Genomic DNA, 26,331 nt, shown 5'->3' with positions numbered 1-26,331 from the left:
AAACTTTAATAATGTCCAATATCTTTAAAATTTCATTTTGTTGCTTGCTGAATCAAACAAAACAGCTGTCAGCGGAAAGGGTTAACTCCTTTGCAGGTTTGTAAGAACGCAAAGCAAATATTGTCAGACGCACACAATTGCGTCACTTACGTAATTCTTTTTTAAAACCTTTCCCTATAGAATCTTTTTTCCCCAAGTCTTTGTGCCTTCAACATTTGCTTAGAAATAAAACCTTTTTATCGGGAAAGACAGTATTTTAGATTACACTCCAATTGTTTCTAAACTTCCAATTCAAATACAGCCTATGATTTTTTTTTAAAGTGAGTATCTCTCTTGTACAGAACAATAAACTCACATAATTTAAAATAACCGGAATTTCACTAGGGTCACAATTTAAGTCGGGTTTTTACAATTTAATACATTCTACAAAAAAGGAAAAAGAGTGTGGAGCTTCCCTCAACTTACATTCAAATAGGCTTTTTTTTTCAAAAAAGGACAATAAAGCAGACGGTGCTTTTTAAAGTTCCAATTGATTTAAAACGAGACCACACATTTTTAATTTGAAGTATAAGACAATAGCAATTTTGTTTACTGTAATCCAATTTAAAACAAAATACAGGCAACTGTGACTTCAAGGCCAAAGCTTTTTTTTTCCACAGCTCCGTAAATCATAGTTTAAACAATCTGGGAAACTGCTACACTTTATAACACATTTTCACACAAACTACATACATTCCATCATTTAGTTTTTTAAAGTCCTGTTCACTGAGCAAATCTTGTGTTTTATTTCTCTCGGCACAAAAGCTAAAACTTCCATGCAGTTTCATTTTTTTTAAATTGTCATCTTAGCAACATATTTTCTAATTCCCAGTTTTTTTCCTTCCTTTGCTGAGTTCTCAGATGGGCTAACACATAGCTTAGATCTTTTCCCTTTGTTATCTCCGAAACACTCTCCTGCTCACTTCGACTGTTCGCGTCTTTTTCCCGATAATAGGCCCCATCCAGTTTGTGTTAGGCTTATCTCCTTGATATGCTCCCTTCTTTCAGAGGGAAAAATGCTCAGTCTAAGGACCAAGTCCGCCGGCCACCGCTAGCCGGAATCGTACAACTCTCAACACTGAATCCCACTTCTGACTCCGCTGTAAGATTCAGGATCACAGGTACTCAAAGGTTCTTAAGAGTTATAAGGAAATTTATTAAGGGACAAATATAGTCAAACACACAATCAGGATAGACTTTGTAGACATACAACCATGACAAATAGCTGTTATTAGTCCTGATCGAACAAACGGCTGGTAGTATGAACAGTTCTTATCTTCACCGTCTGCCCTGAAATGCCTTCTGGGTCTTTATTTTATATTCTTATTTGGGGTGGGCCTGGTGTAGGCTATGGGCAGGACCACTTAGCCGATGATATGTCAGGTTTTTTGTCTCTACTCTTGGTGAAACCCTCCTCTTCACATTCTCCCAAGGTTGGAGTCAGATATGCTATTCTTGGCCTTCAGACGTTTGGAGCTGCCTGCTATATGAGTTATTTATGTTCACGCTGTTCAAGTTGCTTTGGCTATTGTACCATGGAATGACTCCTTCAATTCTAACACCAGTCTGAAGCGACATCTTGATCTTAAGTTATTTCTTCCAATAACAATTTCTTACAATACTGCCACCGCATCTGCTTTCTTTTCTTCCTTATCTTTCCTCAACACGTTGTATACAGGAATATTTAGTACCCAATGCTGCCCCTTTTTGAGCTAGGTCTCCGTTATCATCACAGCATCATATTCCCATGTGTCAAGCAGGGCTGTGTCGTCGCACCAACACTCTTCTCGCTGGAGTGGAACTAAGCTATAGAACCAATGGGAACCTGTTCAACCTTCAACGCCTCCAGGCTAGATCCAAGGTCGTCCCATCCTCTGTCATTGGACTATGATACGTGGATGACGCTTGCGTCTGCGCACATTCAGAGGCCGAACTCCAAACCATCGTCAACACCTTCACTGAGGCGTACAAAAGCATGGGCCATCCACTAAACATCCGTAAGTCAAAGGTCTTCCACGAACCTGACCCCGCCACACAGCACACACATCAAAATCCATGGCGCGGCCTTGGACAATGTGGACTATTATCCATACCGCAGGAGTTTTTATGGCCTCAAGTTTCCACACGTGGCAAAACAGGCGCCCCTCCAAGCTGGGCGCCCGTTTTTCGCGACGAAAACGGCGCCTGAAAAAAAACGCGCTATTCTCGAGCGCTTTGCAGCTCGATGTCAGCTTGGCGCAGCGCCCAGGGGGCGAAGCCTACCACTCGCGCCGATTTTGTAAGTAGGGGGGCGGGTACCATTTAAATTAGTTTTTTTCGTGCCGGCAACCCTGCGCGTTGGAGCGTTCGCTCACGCGCAGTGTGAAGGAAACATTGGCACTCGGCCAATTATTGTAGTTCTTTGCAGCTGTTCATTTTTTAACATTTTTTAATAAAAGCACATTGCCCTTCCATGATCAGCACTGAGGCTTCTTGCAGCAGTGAGAAGGCTGCAGGAAGCCTCAGAAGTTGAGGCAGCCGTTTCCCAACGGGCTCAACTTCTGAGGCTTCCTGCAGCCTCCTCCCTGCCTGCCCCCCGCTGCGGTCGGTCAGGCCCTTACTGCCTCCCCCCCGCCCATGCCGTCGGGAACGGCTGCCTCCTCCCTGCCTGCCCCCCGCTGCGGTCGGTCGGGCCCTTACTGCCTCCCCCCCCTGCCGTCGGGAATGGCTGCCTCCTCCCTGCCTGCCCCCCGCTGCAGTCGGTCGGGCCTTACTGCCCCCACCCGCCGGCCCACCTCGTTCCGGATGCCTAATTTGTAACCTGCGCCTGATTTTTTAATGTGTAGACAAGGTTTTTTCAGGCCTACAAAAATCTTCACTTGCTCCATTCTAAGTTAGTTTGGAGTACGTTTTCACTGTGGAAACTTTAAAATCAGGCGTCAGTGGCCGGACACGCCCCCTTTTGAAAAAAAAATTCTGTTCAAAAGTGAAACTGTTCTAACTGACTAGAACTGCAGAAAACTTAAATGTGGAGAATTGCGATTTCTAAGATACTCCGTTCTCCACCAGTTGCTCCTAAAAATCAGGAGCAAATCATGTGGAAACTTGGGGCCTATGTTCCCAGCAAACTTCCTCTCATACTCTATTTTCCCCCACCAATTAAACCCTTTGTTCTTCTCTACTGAATTCTAAATTTCTCCCAGTCCTCAGGTTTGCTGCTTTTTCTGACCAATTTATGTGCATCTTCCTTGGATTTAATCATATCCTTAAGGTTGACCACCTTCCCCGTTTTATTTTTACTCCAGACAGGGATGTACAATTGTTGAAGTTCATCCATTTGATCTTTAAATGTTTGCCATTGCCTATCCACTGTCAACCCTTTAAGTATCATTCGCCAGTCTATTCTAGCCAATTCACGTTTCATACCATCGAAGTTACCTTTCCTTAAATTCAGGACTCTAGTTTCCGAATTAACTGACACTCTCCATCTTAATAAAGAATTCTACTATATTATGGTCACTCTTCTCCAAGGGGCCTCGCACAACAAGATTACTAATTGGTCCTTTCTCATTACACATCACCCAGTCGAGGATGGCCAGCCCTCTAGTTGGTTCCTCAACATATTGATCCAGAAAACCATCCTTAATACACTCCAAGAAATCCTCCTCCACCGCATTGCTACCAGTTCGGTTAGCCCAATCAATATGTAGATTAAAGTCGCCCATGATAACTGCTGTACTTTTATTGCATGCATCCCTAATTTCTTGTTTGATGCTGTCCCCAACCTCACTACGACTGTTTGGTGGTCTGTACACAACTCTCACTGGCGTTTTCTGCCCTTTCGTGTTCCGTAGCTCCACCCATACCAATTCCACATCATCCAAGCTAATGTCCGTCCTTACTATTGCGTTAATTTCCTCTTTAACCAGCAACACCACCCCACCTCCTTTTTCTTTCTGTCTATCCTTCCTGAATGTTGAATACCCCTGGATGTTGAGTTCCAGGCTTGGTCACTTGCTGCCTGCACAGTTAATTCGTCCACCTTATTACGAATACTCCTCGCATTGAGGCCCAGAGCCTTTAGGCTTGTCTTTTTAACACCCTTTTGCCCTTTAGAATTTTGCTGTAATGTGGCCCTTTTTGCTTTTTGCCTTGGGTTTCTCTGCCCTCCACTTTTACTTTTACAAAGAAAGACACAAATAACCTTCCGGAAATACCCGGGGGACCAAGGGTCTAGTGAGAAGGAGGAACTGAAGGAAATCCTTATTAGGCGGGAAATTGTGTTCGGGAAATTGGTGGGATTGAAGGCCGATAAATCCCCGGGGCTGAATAGTTTGCATCCCAGACTCCTTGAGGAAGTAGCCCTAGAAATAGTGGATGCATTGGTGGTCATTTTCCAACAGTCTATCGACTCTGGATCTGTCCCTATGGACTGGAGGGTCGCTAATGTAACACCACTTTTTAAGAAAAGGAGGGAGAGAGAAAGCGGCTAATTTTAGACCTGTCAGCCTCACATCGGTGGTGGGGAAAATGTTGGAATTAATTATGAAAGATGAAATAGCAGCACATTTGGAAAGCAGTGATGGGATTGGTCCAAGTCAGCATGGATTTATGAAAGAGAAATCATGTTTGACAAATCTTCTGGAATTTTTTGAGGATGTAACTAGTAGAGTGGACGAGGGAGAACCAGTGGATGTGGTGTATTTGGACTTTCAAAAGGCTTTTGACAAAGTCTCACACAAGAGATTGGTGTTCACAATTAAAGCACATGGTATTGGGGGTAATGTACAGATGTGGATAGAGAACTGGTTGGCAGACAGGAAGCAGAGAGTCGGGATAAACGGGTCTTTTTCAGAATGGCAGGCAGTGACTAGTGGGGTGCTGCAGGGCTCAATGCTGGGACCCCAACTATTTACAATATACAGTCATGATTTGGAAGAGGGAATTGAGTGTAATATCTCCAAGTTTGCAGATGACACTAAGCTGGGTGGCGGTGTGAGCTGTGAGGAGGACGCTAAAAGACTGCGGGGTGACTTGGACAGGTTAGGTGAGTGGGCAAATGAATGGCAGATGCAGTATAATGTGGATAAATGTGAGGTTATCCACTTTGGTGGCAAAAACACAAAGGCAGAATATTATCTGAATGGCGGCAGATTAGGAAAAGAGGAGGTGGAACGAGACCTGGGTGTCATGGTACATAAGTCATTGAAAGTTGGCAGGCAGGTACAGCATGCGGTGAAGAAGGCAAATGGTATGTTGGCCTTCATAGCTAGGGGATTTGAGTATAGGAGCAGGGAGGTCTTACTGCAGTTGTACAGGACCTTAGTGAGGCCTCACCTGGAATATTGGTCAGTTTTGGTCTCCTAATCTGAGGAATGACGTTCTTGCTATTTCGGGAGTGCAGCGAAGGTTCACCAGACTGATTCCCGGAATGGCAGGACTGACATATGAGGAGAGACTGTGTCATGTATTCAACCAGCATTGTAACCCATGTATAATCTGACCTAAGTTGTACACTGTGAGAACAATGACCACTAGGTGGTGAACCTGTGGGAGACACTCCTAACCTGGACCTTCAGATATAAAAGGCCACGCTCCACCCACTTCCATCACTTGAGTGCTATGGAATAAAGGACAGGTCACAGACTGACCTTCTTTCGTGTGCATTTATACTGTATAGTAAGGACGTATCAGACTGGATCGACTGGGCCTGTATTCACTGGAGTTTAGAAGGATGAGAGGGGATCTCATCGAAACATATATCATTCTGACGGGACTGGACAGGTTAGATGCAGGAAAAATGTTCCCGATGTTGGGGAAGTCCAGAACCAGGGGACATAGTCTAAGGATAAGGGGTAAGCCAGTTAGGACTGAGATGAGGAGAAACTTCTTCACTCAGAGAGTTGTTAACCTGTGGAATTCCCTACTGCAGAGAGTTGTTGATGCCAGTTCATTGGATATATTCAAGAGGGAGTTAGATATGGCCCTTATGGCTAAGGGGACCAAGGGGTATGGGGAGAAAGCAGGAAAGGGGTACTGAGGTGAATGATTAGCCATGATCTTATTGAATGATGGTGCAGGCTCGAAGGGCCGAATGGCCTACTCCTGCACCTATTTTCTATGTTTCCATGTTTCTTCTTTCTATCTTTTGCTTCTGCCCCCATTCTACCTCCCTCTGTCTCCCTGCATAGGTTCCCATCCCCCTGCCATATTAGTTTAACCCCTCCCCAACAGCACTGGCAAACACTCTGCCTAGGACATTGGTTCCAGTCCTGCCCAGGTGCAGATCATCTGGTTCGTTCTGATCCCACCTCCCCGAGAACTGGGTCCAATGTCCCAGGAATTTGAATCCCTCCCTTCTGCACCACTCTTCAAGCCACGTATTCATCTGAGTTGCACTGCGATTCCTACTCTGACTAGCACGTGACACTGGTAGCAATCCTGAGAATTACCAACTTTGACGTCCTACTTTTTAATTTAGCTCCTAGCTCCCTAATTTCGTCTTGTAGGACCTCATCCCGTTTTTTACCTATATCGTTGTTATCTATATGCACCACAACAACTGGCTGTTCACCCTCTTCCTTCAAAATATCCTGCAGCCACTCCGTGACATTCATGACCCTTGCACCAGGGAGGCAACATCCCATCCTGGAGTCTCGATTGCAGCCGCAGAAACGTCTATCTATTCCCCTTACAATAGAATCCTCTACCACTATAGCTCTCCCACTCTTTTTCCTGCCCTCCTGTAGAGCAGAGGCACCCACGGTACCATGATCTTGGTTGCTGCTGCTCTCCCCTGATGAGTCATCCCCCCCTACAGTACCCAAAGCGGTGTACCTGTTTTGCAGGGGGATGACCGCAGGGAACCCCTGCACTACCTTCCTTCCACTGTTCTTCTTTTTGGTCACCCATCCCCTATCTTGCTGTGTCACCTTTACCAGCGGCGTGGCCAACTCACTAAACGTGCTACTCACGACATCCTCAGCATCGGGGATGCTCCAGAGTAAATCCACCCGCAGCTTCAGTGCAGCAATGGTCAGGAGCTGCAGCCGGATACACTTCCTGCACATGTCGTCGTCAGGGACACTGGGAGCGTCCCTGGCTTCCCACAAAGCACAGGAGGAGCATGACACGTGTCCGAGCTCTCCTGCCATGACTTAACCCCTAAATTAACTTAATTTGGCAACAACAATGATAAAGGTTACCTCCTGATAAAGGTAAAGAAAAAGAAGAAAAACTACTCACCAATTACCAGCCAATCACTTACCCCCTTGGCTGTGACATCACTCTTCGATTTCTTTCTCCTTCTTTTTTGCTTTCTCTCCCTGCAGCTGTACCAACGAGCCTCCCGACTTCCCGCTCCGCCTCCCGACTCACCACACTGCTCCCTTCGACTGATGGGCCTTTTGTAGGCATCCCGCTCCGCCTCCCGACTCACCATGCCGCTCCCTCTGAATGATGGGCCTTTTGTAGGCCTCTCCGATGTCCCACTCCGCCTCCCGACTCACCACGCCACTCCCTCCGACTGATGGGCTTTTTGTAGGCCTCTCCGACGTCCCGCTCCGCCTCCCAACTCACCTGCACTACCTGCCTGGTCCTGCTCTTCTGTTCGAAACAACAACTTGTATTTATATGGCACCTTTAACATAGTAAAATGTTCCAAGGCACTTAATGGGGGTATTATAGAGACAAAACATTTGACACCAAGCCACATAAGGAGAAATTTGGGCAAATGACCAAAAGCTTAATCAAAGAGTTAGGTTTTAAGGAGCATCTTAATGTAGGAAAGAGAGGTAGCGAGGCGGAGAGGTTTCAGCAGGGAATTCCAGAGCTTAGGGCCGAGGCAACAGAAGGCACGGCCACCAATGGTTGATCGGTTATAATCAGGGATGCTCAAAAGGGCAGATTTAGAGAGGCACAGATATCTTGGGGGGTTGTGGCGCTAAAGGAGATTATAGAGATAGGGTGGGGTGAGGCCATGGAAGGATTTGAAAGCAAGGATGAGAATTTTGAAATTGAAGCGTTGCTTAACTGGGAGCCAATGTAAATCAGCGAGCACAGGGCTGATGGGTGAGCGGAACTTGGCGAGAGTTAGGACATGGGCAGCTGAGTTTTGGATAACCTCCAGTTTACGTAGGGTAGAGTGTGGGAGGCCAGCCTGGAGTGTGTTGGAATAGTCAAATCTAGAGGTAACAAAGGCATGGATGAGGGTTTCAGCAGCAGATGAGCTCAGGCAAAGGCGGAGACGGGCGATGATCTTATTGAATGGCGGAGCAGGCTCGAGGGGCCGTATGGCCTACTCCTGTTCCTATTTCTTATGTTTCTTATGTTCTTATGTTACAGAGGTGGAAATAGACAGTCTTAGTAATGCTGTGGATATGTGGTCGAAAGCTCATTTCAGGGTCAAACATGACACAAAGGTTGCGAACAGTGTGGTTCAGCCTCAGACAGATGTTGGGGAGAGGGATGGAGTCAGTGGCTAGGGAATTTAGTTTGTGGTGGGGACCGAAAACAATGGCTTTGGCCTTCCCACTATTTAATTGGAGAAAATTTTTGCTCATCCAGAACTGGATTACGGACAAGCAGTTTAACAATTTAGAGACCGAGGAGGGGGTCGAGAGAAGAGGTAGTGAGGTAGGGCTGGATGTCATCAGCGTACATGTGGAAACTGATGCTGTGTTTTTGGATGATGTTGCCAAGGGGCAAGATGTAGATGAGAAATAGGAGGGGGCCAAGGATAGATCCTTGGGGGACACCACAAGTAATTAAGCACGAGCGGCAAGAGAAGCCGTTGCAGGTGACTCTCCGGCTACGATTAGATAGATAAGAATGGAATCCCTGGCGAGTGCAGTGCCACCCAGCTGGACAACAGTGGAGAGACGTTGGAGAAGGATGGAGTGGTCAACCGTGTCAAAGGATGCAGACAAATCAAGAAGGACGAGGAGGCATAGTTTGTATTAGTCACAGTTGCAAAGGATGTCATTTGGATTTAGCTGAGAGTCATTTCGGAGCTGGCAGGGGTCGAATTGCATTTGGAGGGATTCAAAATTGGAGTTGTGGGAAAGATTTGGGAAGCAATACCACGCTCAAGGACTTTGGAGAGGGAAGGGAGGTTAGCGATGGGGCAGTAGTTTGAAAGGATGGAGGGGTCAAGGGTTGGATTTTTGAGGAGAGGGGTGATGACAGCAGATTTGAGGGAGAGCGGGACAGTACCTGAGGAGAGAGAACTGTTAATGTCAGCTAATATGGGAGCCAGAAAAGGAAGTTCGGTGGTCAGCAGTTTGGTGGGAATAGGGTTGAGGGAGCAGGAAGTGGGTTTCATGGACAAGATGAGCTCGAAGAGGTCATGAGTTGAGATCGTAGAGAAACTAGAGAAAGATGCGAGTTCAGGACTCAGGTAGGGGGGTTCCTTGGAGGACGTTTGGCCCATTGGGCTAGGGGAAGGAAGGGGAAGTGGCAGAGGCAGCAAAACGGATGGTCTCAATCTTAGAGACAAAGAAGTCCATGAGCTTCACTTAGTAATTAGGAAGGCAAATGGAATGTTGGTCTTTATTGCAAGGGGATGGACTATAAAAGCAGGGAAGTCCTGATACAACTGTACAGGGTGTTTGTGAGACCATACCTGGAATACCTGTTTTGGTCTCCTTATTTAAGGAGGGATATACTTGCATTGGAGGCAGTTCAGAGAAGGTTCACTAGGTTGATTCTTGAGATGAAGTGGTTGTCTTATGAAGAAAGGTTGAGCAGCTTGGGCCTATACTCATTGGAATTTCGAAGAATGAGAGGTGATCTTATTGAAACATAAGATTCTGAGGGGGCTTGACACGGTAAATGCAGAGAGGATATTTCCCCTCGTGGGGGAATCTAGAACTAGGAGACATGATTTCAGAATAAGGGGTTGCCCATTTAAAATAGAAATGAAAAGGCATTTCTTCTCTCAGAGGGTTGTGAATCTGTGGAATTCTCTACCCCAGAGAGCTGCGGGGGCTGGTCATTGAATATATTTAAGGTGAAGATAGACAGATTTTCGAATGATAAGTGAGTCGAGGGTTATGGGGAGCGGGTGTGGAAGTGGAGTTGAGGCCAAGATCAGATCAGCCAAATGGCCTACTCCTGCTCCTATTTCTTATGGTCCTTATGTTTCTTATTGTCGGAGGTGAGGGTGGAGACAGGGGAGAGGAGCTTATGAAGACGGTTAGTGTTGTGTATGGAGAAAGAGTCAGACTGAACACTGAGCTTAAAGTAAGTGTGACCGTAGTCTTTTATTGCAGGTCTCCAGAGTGCCTCTCCAACTTGTGAAGCCTCCTTAAATACCTGTGCTTAAAGAGATTATGGGATCCCTTGGGACTCCAGGGGATGAGCCCTCTGGTGGCTGTACAGAGTAAATACAAGTCCGCAGATATAACAGTAAGCATTTAAGAATATAAGCCGGGGTTTATCTTTGCATTTCAGAAGGATTCTGGAATAGTGAGAGATGTTGGTAGACGTGAGCAGGACCCAATAATGCTTTATGTGGTTCAGCCAGATCTGGCGGTGAATGGCTAAATCAGTTGTCCACAATATCTGTTCAAATCTGCACCCCTTGGACTTAAGGGAGCAAAGATGAGGGTCATACCAAGGGGAACAGCCAAGGTGAGAGCGAGTCATTGTTTTAATAGGGACGAGGGTATCGAAATTGGTGGTGAGGTTGGGGTTGAGCAGTCCTTACTACTAGGGGGATCAAGGGGTATGGCGAGAAAGCAGGAATGGGATACTGAAGTTGCATGTTCAGCCATGAACTCATTGAATGGCAGTGCAGGCTCGAAGGGCCGAATGGCCTACTCCTGCACCTATTTTCTATGTTTCCATGTTTCTATCAGTAACTGCAGAAATATCACGGTGAATGGAGGGCCACAGGCTGGACAGTTGGGAGTTCATAAGTGCAGTTGTAAACATAGAAACATAGAAATTAGGTGCAGGAGCAAGCCATTCGGCCCTTCGAACCTGCACCGCCATTCAATATCATGGCTGATCATTCAACCTCAGTACCTCTTTCCTGCTTTCTCTCCATACCCCTTGATCCCTTTGGCCGTAAGGGCCATATCTAACTCCCCTTTGAATATATCTAAGGAACTGGCCTCAACAACTTTCTGCGCCAGAGAATTCCACAGTTTAACCACTCTCTGAGTGAAGAAGTTTCTCCTCATCTCGGTTCTAAATGGCTTACCACTTATTCTTAGACTGTGACCCATAGTTCTGGAACTCCCCAGCAACAGGAACATTCTTCCTGCATCTAACCTGTCCAATCCCATCAGATTTTAATTTTCTATGAGATCCCCTCTCATTCTTCTAAACTCCAGTGGATACAAGCCCAGTTGATCCAGTCTCTCCTCATATATCAGTCCTGCCATCCCGGGAATCAATCTGGTGAACCTTTGCTGTACTCGCTCAATAGCAAGAACGTCCTTCCTCAGATTAGGAGACCAAAACTGAACACAATATTCCAGGCGTGGCCTCACCAAGGCTCTGTACAACTGCAGTAAGACCTCACTGCTCCTAATCAAAATCCTCTAGCTGTGAAGGCCAACATGCCATTTGCCTTCTTCACTGCCTACTGTATCTGAATGCCAAACTTCAATGACTGATGTACCATGACACCTAGGTCTCGTTGCACCTCCCCTTTTCCTAATCTGTCACCATTCCTGTTTTTGCCACCAAAGTGGAAAACCTCACATTTATCCACATTGTACTGCATCTGCCCACTCACCTAACCTGTCCAAGTCACCCTGCAGCCTCTTAGCGTCCTCCTCACAGCTCGCACCGCCACCCAGTTTTGTGTCATCTGCAAACCTGGAGATATTACATTCAATTCCTTCATCTAAAATCATTGATGTATATTGTAAATAGCTGGGGTCCCAGCACTGAACCCTGCGGCACCCCACTGGTCACTGCCTGCCATTCTGAAAAGGACCCGTTTATTCCGACTCTCTGCTTCCTGTCTGCCAACCAGTTGTCTATCCACGTCAAAATAATACTCCCAATACCATGTGCTTTAATTTTGCACATTAATCTCTTGTGTGGGACCTTGTCGAAAACCTTTTCAAAGTCCAAATACACCACATCCACTGGTTCTCCCTTGTCCACTCTACCAGTTACATCCTCAAAAAATTCTAGAAGATTTGTCAAGCATGATTTCACTTTCATAAATCCATGCTGACTTGGACCGATCCTGTCACTGCTTTCCAAATGCGTTGCTATTTCATCTTTAATACTTGATTGCAACATTTTCCCCACCACCGATGTCAGGCTAACAGGTCTATAATTCCCTGTTTTTGCTCTCCTTTTTTAAAAAGTGGTGTTACATTAGCTACCCTCCAGTCCATAGGAATTGATCCAGAGTCAATAGAATGTTGGAAAATGATCACCAATGCATCCGCTATTTCTAGGGCCACTTCCTTAAGTCCTCTGGGATGCAGCCTATCAGGCACTGGGAATTTATCGGCCTTCAATCCCATCAATTTCCCAAACACAATTTCCTGATTAATAAGGATTTCCTTCAGTTCCTCCTTCTCGCTAGACCCTCGGTACCCTAGTATTTCCAGAAGGTATTTCTAGTATTTCCTAGTATTTCCTTCGTGAAGACCGAACCAAAGTATTTGTTCAATTGGTCTGCCATTTCTTTGTTCCCCATAATAAATTCACCTGATTCTGACTGCAAAGGACCTACGTTGGTCTTCACTAATCTTTTTCTCTTCACATAAATATCTATAGAAGCTTTGCAGTCAGTTTTGATGTTCCCTGCAAGCTTCCTCTCATACTGTATTATCCCCCTCCTAATTAGACCCTTTGTCCTCCTCTGTTCAATTCTAAATTTCTCCCAGTCCTCAGGTTTGCTGCTTTTTCTGGCCAATTTATATGCCTCTTCCTTGGATTTAAACAGTATCCCTAATTTCCCTTGTTAGCCACGGTTGAGCTACCTTCCCCTTTTTATTTTTACTCCAGACAGGGATGTACAATTGTTGAAGTTCATCCATGTAATCTATAAATGTCTGCCATTGCCTATCCACTGTCAACCCTTTAAGTATCATTTGCCAGTCTATCCTAGCCAATTCACGTCTCATACCATCGAAGTTACCTTTCCTTAAGTTCAGGACCCTAGTCTCTGAATTAACACTGTCACTCTCCATCTTAACATAGAAACATAGAAACATAGAAAATAGGTGCAGGAGTAGGCCATTCGGCCCTTCTAGCCTGCACCGCCATTCAATGAGTTCATGGCTGAACATTCAACTTCAGTACCCCATTCCTGCTTTCTCGCCATACCCCTTGATCCCCCTAGTAGTAAGGACCTCATCGAACTCCTTTTTGAATATATTTAGTGAATTGGCCTCAACAACTTTCTGTGGTAGAGAATTCCACAGGTTCACCACTCTCTGGGTGAAGAAGTTCCTCCGCATCTCGGTCCGAAATGGCTTACCCCTTATCCTTAGACTGTGACCTCTGGTTCTGGACTTCCCCAACATTGGGAACATTCTTCCTGCATCTAACCTGTCTAACCCCGTCAGAATTTTAAATGTTTCTATGAGGTCCCCTCTCATCCTTCTGAACTCCAGTGAATACAAGCCCAGTTGATCCAGTCTTTCTTGATAGGTCAGTCCCGCCATCCCGGGAATCAGTCTGGTGAACCTTCGCTGCACTCCCTCAACAGCAAGAATGTCCTTCCTCAGGTTAGGAGACCAAAACTGTACACAATACTCCAGGTGTGGCCTCACTAATGCCCTGTACAACTGTAGCAACACCTCCCTGCCCCTGTACTCAAATCCCCTTCTATGAAGGCCAACATGCCATTTGCTTTCTTAACCGCCTGCTGCACCTGCATGCCAACCTTCAATGACTGATGTACCATGACACCCAGGTCTCTTTGCACCTCCCCTTTTCCTAATCTGTCACCATTCAGAAAATAGTCTGTCTCTCTGTTTTTACCACCAATGTGGATAACCTCACATTTATCCACATTATACTTCATCTGCCATGCATTTGCCCACTCACCTAACCTATCCAAGTCGCTCTGCAGCCTCACAGCATCCTCCTCGCAGCTCACACTGCCACCCAACATAGTGTCATCCGCAAATTTGGAGATACTACATTTAATCCCCTCATCTAAATCATTAATGTACAGTGTAAACAGCTGGGGCCCCAGCACAGAACCTTGCGGTACCCCACGAGTCACTGCCTGCCATTCTGAAAAGTACCCATTTACTCCTACTCTTTGCTTCCTGTCTGACAACCAGTTCTCAATCCATGTCAGTACACTACCCCCAATCCCATGTGCTCTAACTTTGCACATCAATCTCTTGTTTGGGACCTTGTCGAACGCCTTCTGAAAGTCCAAATATACCACATCAACTGGTTCTCCCTTATCCACTCTACTGAAAACATCCTCAAAAAATTCCAGAAGATTTGTCAAGCATGATTTCCCTTTCACAAATCCATGCTGACTTGGACCTATCATGTCACCTCTTTCCAAATGCACTGCTATGACATCCTTAATAATTGATTCCATCATTTTACCCACTACCGATGTCAGGCTGACCGGTCTATAATTCCCTGTTTTCTCTCTCCCTCCTTTTTTAAAAAGTGGGGTTACATTGGCTACCCTCCACTCCATAGGAACTGATCCAGAGTCAATGGAATGTTGGAAAATGACTGTCAACGCATCCACTATTTCCAAGGCCACCTCCTTAAGTACTCTGGGATGCAGTCCATCAGGCCCTGGGGATTTATCGGCCTTCCATCCCATCAATTTCCCCAACACAATTTCCCGGCTAATAAGGATTTCCCTCAGTTCCTCCTCCTTACTAGACCCCCCGACCCCTTTTATAACCGGAAGGTTGTTCGTGTCCTCCTTCGTAAATACCGAACCAAAGTACTTGTTCAATTGGTCCGCCATTTCTTTGTTCCCCGTTTTGACTGCCCCTGATTCTGACTGCAGGGGACCTACGTTTGTCTTTACTAACCTTTTTCTCTTTACATATCTATAGAAACTTTTGCAATCCGTCTTAATGTTCCCTGCAAGCTTCTTCTCATACTCCATTTTCCCTGCCCTAATCAAACCCTTTGTCCTCCTCTGCTGAGTTCTAAATTTCTCCCAGTCCCCAGGTTCGCTGCTATTTCTGGCCAATTTGTATGCCACTTCCTTGGCTTTAATACTATCCCTGATTTCCCTTGATAGCCACGGTTGAGCCACCTTCCCTTTTTTATTTTTATGCCAGACAGGAATGTACAATTGTTGTAGTTCATCCATGCGGTCTCTAAATGTCTGCCATTGCCCAGCCACAGTCAACCCCTTAAGTATCATTCGCCAATCCATCCCAGCCAATTCATGCCTCATACCTTCAAAGTTAGCCTTCTTTAAGTTCTGGACCCATTGGTCTCTGAATTAACTGTTTCATTCTCCATCCCAATGCAGAATTCCACCATATTATGGTCACTCTTCCCCAAGGGGCCTTGCACAACGAGATTGCTAATTAATCCTCTCTCATTACACAACACCCAGTCTAAGATGGCCTCCCCCCTAGTTGGTTCCTCGACATATTGGTCTAAAAAACCATCCCTTATGCACTCCAGAAAGTCCTCCTCCACCGTATTTCTTCCAGTTTCGTTAGCCCAATCTATGTGCATATTAAAGTCACCCATTATAACTGCTGCACCTTTATTGCACGCACCCCTAATTTCATGTTTGATGCCCTCCCCAACATCACTACTACTGTTTGGAGGTCTGTACACAACTCCCACTAACGTTTTTTGCCCTTTGGTGTTCTGCAGCTCTACCCATATAGATTCCACATCATCCAAGCTAATGTCCTTCCTAACTATTGCCTTAATCTCCTCCTTAACCAGCAATGCTACCCCACCTCCTTTTCCTTTTATTCTATCCTTCCTGAATGTTGAATACCCCTGGATGTTGAGTTCCCAGCCCTGATCATCCTGGAGCCACGTCTCCGTAATCCCAATCACATCATATTTGTTAACATCTATTTGCACAGTTAATTCATCCACCTTATTGCGGATACTCCTTGCATTAAGACACAAAGCCTTTAGGCTTGTTTTTTTAACACCCTCTGTCCTTTTAGAATTCTACCATATTATGGTCATTCTTCCTCATGGGTCTCGCACAATATAATTGCTAATTGGTTCTTTCTCAATACACATCACCCAGTCTAGGATAGCCAGCTCTCCAGTTGGTTCGTTGACATATTGGTCTAGAAAACCATCCCTAATACACTCCAGGAAATCCTCCTTCACCGTATTGCTCCCAGTTTGGTTAGCCCAATCTATATGTAGATTAAAGTCGCCCATGATAACTGCTATACCTAATTTCTTGTTTGATGCTATCCCCAACCTCACTACTACTGTTTGGTGGTCTGTACACAACTCCCACTAGCGTTTTCTGCCCTTTGGTATTCCGCAGCTCCACCAATACAAATTCCACATCATCCAAGCGAATGCCCTTCCTTACTATTGCATTAATTTCCTCTTTAACCAGCAATGCTACCCCACCTCTTTTTCTTTCTGTCTATCCTTCCTGAATGTTGAATACCCCTGGATGTTGAGTTCCCAGCCTTGGTCAGCCTAGAGCCGTGTCTCCGTGATGCCAATTATATCATATTCATTAATTGCTGCCTGTGCAGTTAATTTGTCCACCTTATTACGAATACTCCTTGCATTGAGGCACAGAGCCTTCACGCTTGTCTTTTCACACACTTTGCTTTTTTAGAATTTTGCTGTAATGTAGCCCGTTATGATTTTTGCCTTGGGTTTCTCAGCCCTCCACTTTTACTTTTCTTCTTTCTATCTTTTGCTTCTGCCCCCATTCTACTTCCCTCTGTCTCCCTGCATAGGTTCCCATCCCCCTGCCATATTAGCTTAACCCCTCCCCAACAGCACTAGCAAACACTCCCCCAGGACATTGGTTCCGGTCCTGCCCAGGTGCAGACCGTCCAGTTTGCACTGGTCCCACCTCTCCCAGAACCGGTTCCAATATCCCAGGAATTTGAATCCCCCCTTTCTGCACCACTCCTCAAGCCGCGTATTCATCTGAGCTATCCTGCGATTCCTACTCTGACTAGCACGTGGCACTGGTAGCAATCCTGAGATTACTACCTTTGAGGTCCTACTTTTTAATTTAACTCCCAGCTCCCTAAATTCAGCTTGTAGGACCTCATCCCATTTTTTACCTATTTCGTTGGAACCTATATGCACCACGACAACTGGCTGTTCACCCCCTTCAAATGTCCTGCAACTGCTCCGAGCCATCCTTGACCCTTGCACCAGGGAGGCAACATACCATCCTGGAGTCTTGATTGCGGCCGCAGAAACGTCTATCTATATCTATGGAAGCTTTTGCAGTCAGTTTTGATGTTCCCCGACCACTATAGCTCTCCCATTCTTTTTCCTGCCCTCCTGTGCAGCAGAGGCGCCCACGGTGCCATGGACTTGGCTGCTGCTGCCCTGCCCTGATGAGTCATCCCCCCCAACAGTACCTAAAGCGGTGTATCTGTTTTGGAGAGGGATGACCGCAGGGGACCTCTGCACTACCTTCCTTCCACTGCTCTTGCTGTTGGTCATCCATTCTATCTGTCTGTGTAACCTTTACCTGCGGTAAGACCAACTCACTAAACGTGCAATTCACGGCACCCTGAGCATCGCGCATGCTGCAGAGTTAATCCACCGTCAGTTCCAGTGCAGCAATGTGGTCTGTCAGGAGCTGCAGCAGGGTACACTTCCCGCACATGTAGTCGTCAGGGACACTGGAAGCGTCAACAATGATAAAGGTTACCTACCGATAGGGAAAAGAAAATGAAAAACTACTCACCAATCACCAGCCAATCACTTACCCCCTTGGCTGTGAGGTCACCTTTCAATTTCTTTCTACTTCTTTGTTTACCTTCTGCCCCTGCAGCTGCACTGGCTGGCCTCTCCGACGCTGCCCCGAACTTCCGCTCCTGTGGCCGCCTCCGACGACACTAGGGCCTTATATCGGCCTCTCCGACGCTGCCACGGACTCCCGCTCCTCGATCTCCCGCCTCTCCGACTCCTGGGCCTTATATAGGCCTCTCCGACATTGTCCTGGACTCCTGCTCCTCGATCTCCTGCCTCTCCAACCCCTGGGCCTTATATTGGTGTCTCTGACACTGCCCCGGACTCCCGCTTCTCGATCTCCCGCCTCTCCGACTCCTGGGCCTTATATAGACCTCTCCGACGCTACCCGGACTCCCGCTCCTCGATCTCTGCCTGTCCGACTCCTGGATCTTATTTTGGCCTCTCCGACGCTGTCCCAGACTCCCGCTCCTCGATCTCCTGCCCCTCCGACTCCTGTGCCTTATATAGGCCTCTCCGATGCTGCCCTGGACTCCTGATCCTCAATCTCCCGCCTCTCTGATTCCTGGGCCTTATATAGGCCTCTCCGACGCTGCCCAGACTCCCCCTCTCGATCTCCTGCCTCTCCGACTCCTGGTCCTTATATAGGCCTCTTCGACGCTGCCCCGGACACCCGCTCCTCGATCTCCCGCCTCTCCGACTACTGGCCCTTATATAGGCCTCTCCGACGCTGCCCGAACTCCCACTCTCGATCTCCTGCCTCTCCGACTCCTGGGCCTTATATAGGCCTCTCTGATGCTGCCCCAGACTCCCGCTCCTTGATCTCTCGCCTCTCCAACTTCTGGGCCTTATATAGGCCTCTCCGAAGCTGCCCCGGACTCCCGCTCCTCGATCTCCCGCCTCTCCGACTCCTGGGCCTTATATAGGCCTATCCGACATTGCCCCAGACTCCTGCTCCTTGATTTCCCACCTCTCCAACTCCTGGGCCTTATATCGGCGTCTCTGATGCTGGCCCGGACTCCCGCTCCTCGATCAGAGCCACCCATGGTGCCATGAACTTGGCTGCTGCTGACTTTCTCTGATGAGCCATCTCCCCAACAGTACCCAAAGCGGTGTATCTGTTTTGGAGGGGGATGACCGCACTGTTAATTCCTGGATTCTTTTACTTCAGTCTGGTTCAGTAAAATTACTGAGTCGAATACCTCTTGTGCTTTGAACAAAGCAGTCTTTATTACCGGCCAGTAAGACCTATCAGACAGAAGATATACTCTCTGGATAGAGCGTACACACTCCCTACGGATAGGTGAAGTTACATCGTAAAGCGTTAACAGTTATACAGTTTTGAAATCAGATAACAAAATACAAATGGATTGACAGTCTAACTCAGCCACTCATTAGTCAATCTATATGAGATGTTCTTCTTGAAAGCTCAAGTATTGCCTCCAAATGTTTCAATCTAATGGTGTGACTATTTACTGAGACCTTGCAATTCTGCAGATGTATTTCATGTTACAATTATATATTATTGGCAGGATTAGTGACTTGAAACCTTGAGACAGACTGTTAGCTAAGCTGATGTTGCACTATTTGCAATCTGACATTCTCCCAGCTATTCTTCCATGGCTTATACATTTTCATATATCCCGTTTACTTTACTGTTCTTAATTCCATATATTCCGTTCAGATATCCACATCCCCCCTTTTATCATTCTATGATAACATTTAGGATCATTCTATGAGTATTGCATTGTTGAGTAGTTCTCTAGTTTGTTGGATCATAACCCGGGAACCCTTGACCACAAGAGGGTCTGCTAACCTTGTCATTGCTTTACAGCAGAGGTTAAGGCAACCAACAATCAAACAGCAGGTAATTATTATGATGAGAACAATTGCGCCATGTATTAGATAGGATCTCCAAGATCCACCCAGAAACCAATCAAACCTGCTAAGTTCTTTTGCTGGTGTGGATAACTTTTTCACCTCCCTCCTTATGTGATCGGCAAGGTGGGTTATGTTTTCTGAACTATCAGGAATGTAAGTGCAACATTCAGATCCTATCAGGGCACACGTTCCCCCTTTCTCAGCTAACAGGTAATCGAGGGCCATTCGGTTTTGTAATGCTACGGTCCTTATCGCTACCATTTCAGCTGTGATGCCCTCCAGAGCCTCAGCAGTGCGGTTAGCTACCTGTTCCAATATCGTTTCTTTGAATCCATCTAACAGTCTCAGTTAGGGTCAGGGGAACGGTGCGCAAAGGAATTCCCCCTTTGGAATGTATAGGGATATGTGAACACACCCAGCATCTAGTGAAGTGCCCTTTTTCCGCATAAACGTAAGACATAAACAAAAAGGTGTTTACATGGAGCTCTCGCCTTTGTCTTCCTTCCCGTGCACCAAAACTGTCATATATCAACACTATTATGCAGACAGTAGCATACAGACACAGTCTCATCTTATAAATAGTCCAATTATTTAGCTGATAAAAAGAGTTCTGTTTTCACGTTTCCCTTCAGGTTTCCGTCAGTGTATTTGGCTGTCTGACAGGTAAGAGTTCAAACTGATCCTCCTTCAACTGCATTGTTCAGCTATAGGGAGGAGGAGATCTGGAACAGAAACAGGAATTAGACTAACCAGCAAAATTTGTTTAAATGGTGATGAGCTTGCAGTGGTGCAGGTGAACCCAGGCACTTTTCCCCTCAACCTTGGCTGCAGTAGGGGTAGTGAGTGACACCTAAAAAGGCCCCTCCTATTGTGGCTCTAATCCCTTCCGAATCCATACTTCCCTGGTGCCACGAGGGACAATTCGGGTAAAACTGGGAGGTCGAGGTGAGCATCTTGAACCTGGTTGTGAACTAGTCGCAGAGCCTGAGTCAGAGAAAGAACATAGGTGGTCATCAGTCTAGCTGAGATCTCATATCTAGGAACAATTTCCCTCATTAACACCTTAACAACAGTCTGAGTCTTATTGTCCAGGTTAGGGTAGGCTTCAATCCATCTGCTAAACACATCTACTATTACTAACACATATCTGTAACACTGAACTTTTTGCAACTCAATGTAGTCCAACTGAAATGTCTCAAAGGGACCTTCGGGTAGGGGCGTTTTACCCCAATCACAGGGGACTCCCTTCCCTGGAATATGTTGCTGGCCAACCAGGCAACGACTACTGATGTTCTGGGTGAGCGCCTGGAGTTTAGGGTGCCACCAAGTAGCCAAAAGCGTATCACTTGTTGCCCTTGCTCCACAATGAGTAGCAAAATGCAGATATTCTATAACCCATGAAGCCAACTCGTCAGACATGCAAGTCTGTTCCGCGGGAGTGGTCCAGAGTTTAGAAACATTGTCATAAGTACATGCATAATATTTCCACAACAGTTTATCTTTTTCAGGAGCGTCCCCCTGTGCTTTTATAACATCCTGGATGGTTGGCATTGGTTTTTCCGAGGCTAACTTATCCTTCGCAGGATTTTTAGTCTGACTCATAATTTTGGGCACTACCATCTGTTGGTCACGAGAGGCCTGTTTGGCCTCTTGGTCAGGACAACGATTCCCTATATCAACCAGAGAATTTCCGGTAGTATGGGCGGTACATTTGACAATGGCAATGCATTTGGGGAACATGAGGGCTTGCAACAAATCAGATACTAACTGTTTGAGATATCTCATTCCCCTGTGAGGTTAGGAATCCCCTATTTTTCCATAATTGTCCGAAATCATGCGCCACCCCAAAGGCATACCTAGAGTCGGTATAGATATTGACTTTGAGATCTTTGGCCAAGATACAGGCTTGGGTGAGGGCGAATAGTTCAGCTTGTTGAGCAGAATAGGCGGTTTCAAAGCAGCAGATTCCAAGACCTGATTCTCCTGGTTTACTATGGCGTATCCTGAGATTTGTGTATCTTCTGGATTAATAGAAGTACTTCCGTCAACAAACATAAACAATCATGACTGGGTTCTTCCTCATCTTGGGGTGGCTCAGTAAGAATACAGTCTGGATCTTCCATCAACTAAATCTTCCCTGACTGATGTGGCCTCTTAAATTAAAGATAAGCAATCATGACTGGGTTCTTCCTCATCTTGGGGTGGCTCAGTAAGAAAACAGGCCGGATTAATTGCAGTACAGTGCCGAAAAGTCAGTTTAGGATTGCCTGTGATTTCAGTGGGTTCTGTCGGATAGAGGGCCAGTCCACATTGCCCTGCACTGGGATCTCAATTAATGGGAGTATAACCCACTTGGAAAGGGGTCCTCTGCCCACACATGAGGATCCACATAGTCAGGTATGTCCGAGCCAGTATGATGCCGTAGAGTTGTTAATACTTTCTCGGGGTCCCCATTAAATTGGACTGTTCGGCCATGTTTTACGATTTGCACATCCCGGCTGGTAGGGTCAGCCTCATCTATGGCCTTGCGTACTATAACTCCCAAATCTTTAGCATGGTGAGGGGCTAATACTTCACGAGCAATATGCGGTGCCATTGTTAGGGGCTGTTTCCACAGATTCTTATCCACTTCCACAAAATCTGCCTCTCTTTCCAGTCCAGTCACTCTAGCCCTTAATAGAATTCCCTTCACTTCCCCTTCGTGATCCTGATATTCTTTCCACTGGGATCGTATGCCAGGGTCACGTGATAGGGTGCCTGCGGCAGGTCCAGAGACCACCACTGAGGGGTTCTAGTGGTATAATACTGCCGCTTAAGGGTTTCCTGTTTTACAATAATCTCCATACTCCAAATGCAACTAGAATTTGCAAAGGAGGTCTCTAGCCATCAAGTTACAATCCAGATTGGTTGTGATAACAACTCGATGTTCCACCGATTCTTCCTGGTAACCCATTTTAACCGGTTCTGACACTGGGAATGTCGAGATTTGTCCCAGGAATCCTGAAAGTTCCTGTGTTTCAGTAGAGGCAGGGAGTTTAAGCTTTGATTGTACAGAAGACATGAAGGCTCCCGTATCTATCAAAAAGGGTTGCCACTCATTCAGAATGGGTTGTCGTCCGGGGAGGATCCCTGCACAATTAAGCTGCGTAGTCAATCGGGGGACAATTGACCAAAGGGGTTGTTCTGGGAGAAGTTAGTGTAAGATCCTCCTCTTCCCCCTTGCCCCCCTCCTCTTCCTCCTCTTCCTTTTCCATGCTGACGGTAGGGGCAATTTTTATTCCAATGTCTTTCCTGCCCACAATTAAAACAGTCAATTCCTCTTACCCAGTCCCGGCCTCTTCCCATACCATGCCGGGGACAATAGGGAGGTTTATTAGCAGGGCTCGGGCCGTTTGGTTGTTTAGTATAACCGTATCCTTGCTTATCCATCCAATCCTGTATGCCACACTACGGTTCTATTGATCCTTCCTCCCGAGATGGCTCTTCCTTTCTAGTCACGTATTCAGTCTTGACCCGGGTTGGGGGCGCACCTCCCCCCTCCCCTTTCTTTTTCTGCCAATAATATCTAACTGCCCTTTCCATCTGTCCGGATAGCGTGAGCAATCAAATAGTTGTTTGAAGATCACAGACATCTATAGAGAGGTGGTCTGCAGCTTGTTGTGCATCAGGGTTTGGCATTGGTCTGACAGGGAATTGGTGTCGGGACTTTGGGATCTTGGAAATCATTTCTAGGCCGGAGGATGTTTCAGAGCTGTCTGACTGCTTGACAGTTCTGCGTCTCGATCGGCGGGGGTGTTTGCTATGTCTTTCACAACTTGGACTGGTAGGTTGACTAGAAGATTTACGGGACTGTTTGTGATGTTGAGATATAGTTCTGCCCTTTCAAGTGTGAGATCTGGTCCTTTCGGCTATATTGCCTGTGAACTGGGGATCCGAATCGCTATCAGAGGATGAGGAGTCAGTTTGGGTTTGTTGCTTTGGTGATATGTGGTTGTTCCTAACTCTTTTTACCGGAGTGTTAGGTGGAGGGTGTTGGGAAGAGGACTGGAGCAAGAGGCCAGGGGGTGCAGGAGGCGCCGTTGGGCGCTGAGTCAGTGGCCACTCATCAATTTCATCATCAGCCTCGGTTAACACAAAGCCAGCCATTTTAACTTGTAGTTGATCAATACCTTTCTCAGAGGTCCCAGAGGATCTCTTAGCAAGTTTCTCGTGCGCACATTCATTCTTTTTTTTTAAGACGTCTACAGTTTTAACATGTGTTCTCTCTGTCAATGCAAGTCCTAATTTAATAGCATTTGTTTGCCAACTCGATAGAAGTGATGCATCTTTTAATTTCTGACAATAATGTCGCCAGGTTGCAATTAAATTTTTTTATCCCCTTTTCCTCATCCCCTTCTCCAAATTAATCCCTGTGCTTTTTTTTTTTACCTCTACGCTTCTAGTGTGACCTAGAGGCCACTGGTCATCCCCTAATAATTTGTTCAGGGCTCCTGATAATTTTCTAAAGTCTTCAGCTCTTTCAGGGAATTCCTCACATAACTTTTGTAGCGGACTATCCGCATCCGTGGTTTTATCTAACTGATTTCCCATTTTCACACTGCCCCTCGTATTACTGTGTCGCTACGCGTTCGTGTCGTCGTGCAATTTAAACAAACTTACAAATAGACACAGACTTTACAGAACTAACACGGACTTTAACTAACTCCAAATCTAACACTTACCCGCATCACCGCACGGTCCGCGTCGCCGCACGATCTTAATACTAAACTACCACGTCGCCTCGCAGTTCACTTCGCCCCGCAATCCGCGTTGCCTCGCAGCTCACGTCGCCTCGCAATCCGCGTTGCCTCGCAGTTCACGTCGCCGCGCAATCCGCGTCGACCCGTGGCTCGCGTCGCCGCGCGAGTTAAGATACTTTAACTTTACTTTAAACACTTACCCGCATCGCCGCACGGTCCGCATAGCCGCGCGATCTACAAAATAGACAAAGACTTCTAACACGTACCCGCATCACCGCACGGTCCGCATAGCCGCACGATCTACAAAATTACCCGCATCACCGCACGGTCCGCATAGCCGCACGATCTACAAAATTACCCGCATCACCGCACGGTCCGCATAGCCGTGCGATCTTAATACTAAACTTAAAACTCTAAACACTTTAAGACTTACAGACTTACTGCCATTAGCACTGACTTTCGCGATTCGCGTTGCTGCGCCTCTGCGTCACTACGCGTCGGCGTCACTGCGCGTTTACGTCACTGCGCGTCTACGTCACTGCGCGTTGACGTCACTGCGCGTTTACGTCGCTGCGCGTTCGCTTCGGCCCTTCTCTCGGCCGCGCGTTCGCGTCGGCCCTACCTTCCGAGTTGCTGCGGGGTTTTTTTTTTAAATTCAATCAGAGCCTAGACGGGCCAAGTGATATACAAGGTCGACGTCGTACCTGAGTTGAACACCTATCTTCTATTTAAATCCCCATTTTATTCCTTGTGAGCCTAATTTCTAATTTTGATTTCTTATGAGCCTCAATTAATTTTTTTTAGTCTCCAAATTTCTCTATCCTTTCGCGTCACTGCGCAGTTTAAATTCAATCAGTCAATGAAAGCCCTAATTTAATGGAGTTTTTCTGCCAACTGGACAGGAGTGATTTTATATTTTTCATAATTTAAAATCTCAGAACATTTTTTTCTTTCAGCACCTATTTAGTACGTTACTTTTTTTTTATAACTAGAGAGAAGTCTGGCACGTAGGCTGTGGACTGCTTTTCGTTATCTCAATTGTTCCAGCCTCAAGGTCGTGTTATTTAATATAATTTTTTTTTTTTTAAATCCTTTTGAATCCATCTCAGTTGTTTTGCTGTGCCTTCTCTGAATGTTTGTTTTCAACAAGTTTTTCTTTTTTTTTTAAACCACCGGGACCATGTAATTTTTTCTCTTTTTAACAAATCTATCCTTTGGGCATTTCCTGGCTCCGCAACTTATCATCCGAATATACGTAATTCAATAAGGTTCACACTCTTAAACTTCCCACATACAGGACAACACTACGAAGGGTTAAAACAAACTTTCATTCTGTTTGAGATAAAACAAACCACAACTCCCCGGCTTTTTTTTTTACAGTAAAAGTCACAGAAGCATTTCTCATTTAAACAGACATTCACAAGAGTCTCTTTTCTTTCCTATTAATTTTTTTTGGATCCATGATTGATCATCTATCCCTATCTAGCTCTAACTATCTTTCCAAGTCGCCGCTTGGTTTGCATCATCGCACAATTTCCCTATCTCTATCCCTATTCTAAGTTTGAAAGGTATTCACCAGATTGTCCTGGATCTCGTTCAGACACTACCTGAGAACCAGCGAGTGGCTAAACTTTCCTCAGACTTTTGAAACCGGGGGAAACTGGAGCAGTATTGAAATCATACTCACTCCAGTGGCCATTTTCCCCTCGTCTCGTCCAAGGCTAGTCTGGCTCTTAATTCGCAAGTTTTCGGCAGTCGTCCGTTGAGATCCCACTTCTGACACCAAATGTTAATTCCTGGATTCTTTTACTTCAGTCTGGTTCAGTAAAATTAC

General features: G+C 46.1%; 1 protein-coding gene and 1 long non-coding RNA gene across 2 annotated transcripts in view; one reads left to right on the top strand and one right to left on the bottom strand.

Moving 5' to 3' along the window:
- The window catches only part of LOC139267485 (dynein axonemal heavy chain 8-like), a 2,569,686-nt gene that overhangs the window by 230,504 nt on the left and 2,312,851 nt on the right, over positions 1-26,331 (top strand). The window lies entirely within an intron of this gene.
- LOC139267484 (uncharacterized) lies at positions 19,083-26,178 on the bottom strand. Its single transcript, XR_011593912.1, has 2 exons — positions 24,931-26,178; positions 19,083-20,480 (listed from the first exon to the last, which is right to left on the bottom strand). It is a non-coding gene; the product is annotated as an uncharacterized lncRNA (long non-coding RNA).

Source organism: Pristiophorus japonicus, chromosome 7 (genome assembly GCF_044704955.1).
Source record: "Pristiophorus japonicus isolate sPriJap1 chromosome 7, sPriJap1.hap1, whole genome shotgun sequence".
Taxonomy (NCBI): Eukaryota; Metazoa; Chordata; class Chondrichthyes; family Pristiophoridae; genus Pristiophorus; species Pristiophorus japonicus.
The sequence above is the reverse complement of the archived record's forward strand: the minus strand, read 5'-3'. Positions and strand labels throughout refer to the sequence as shown.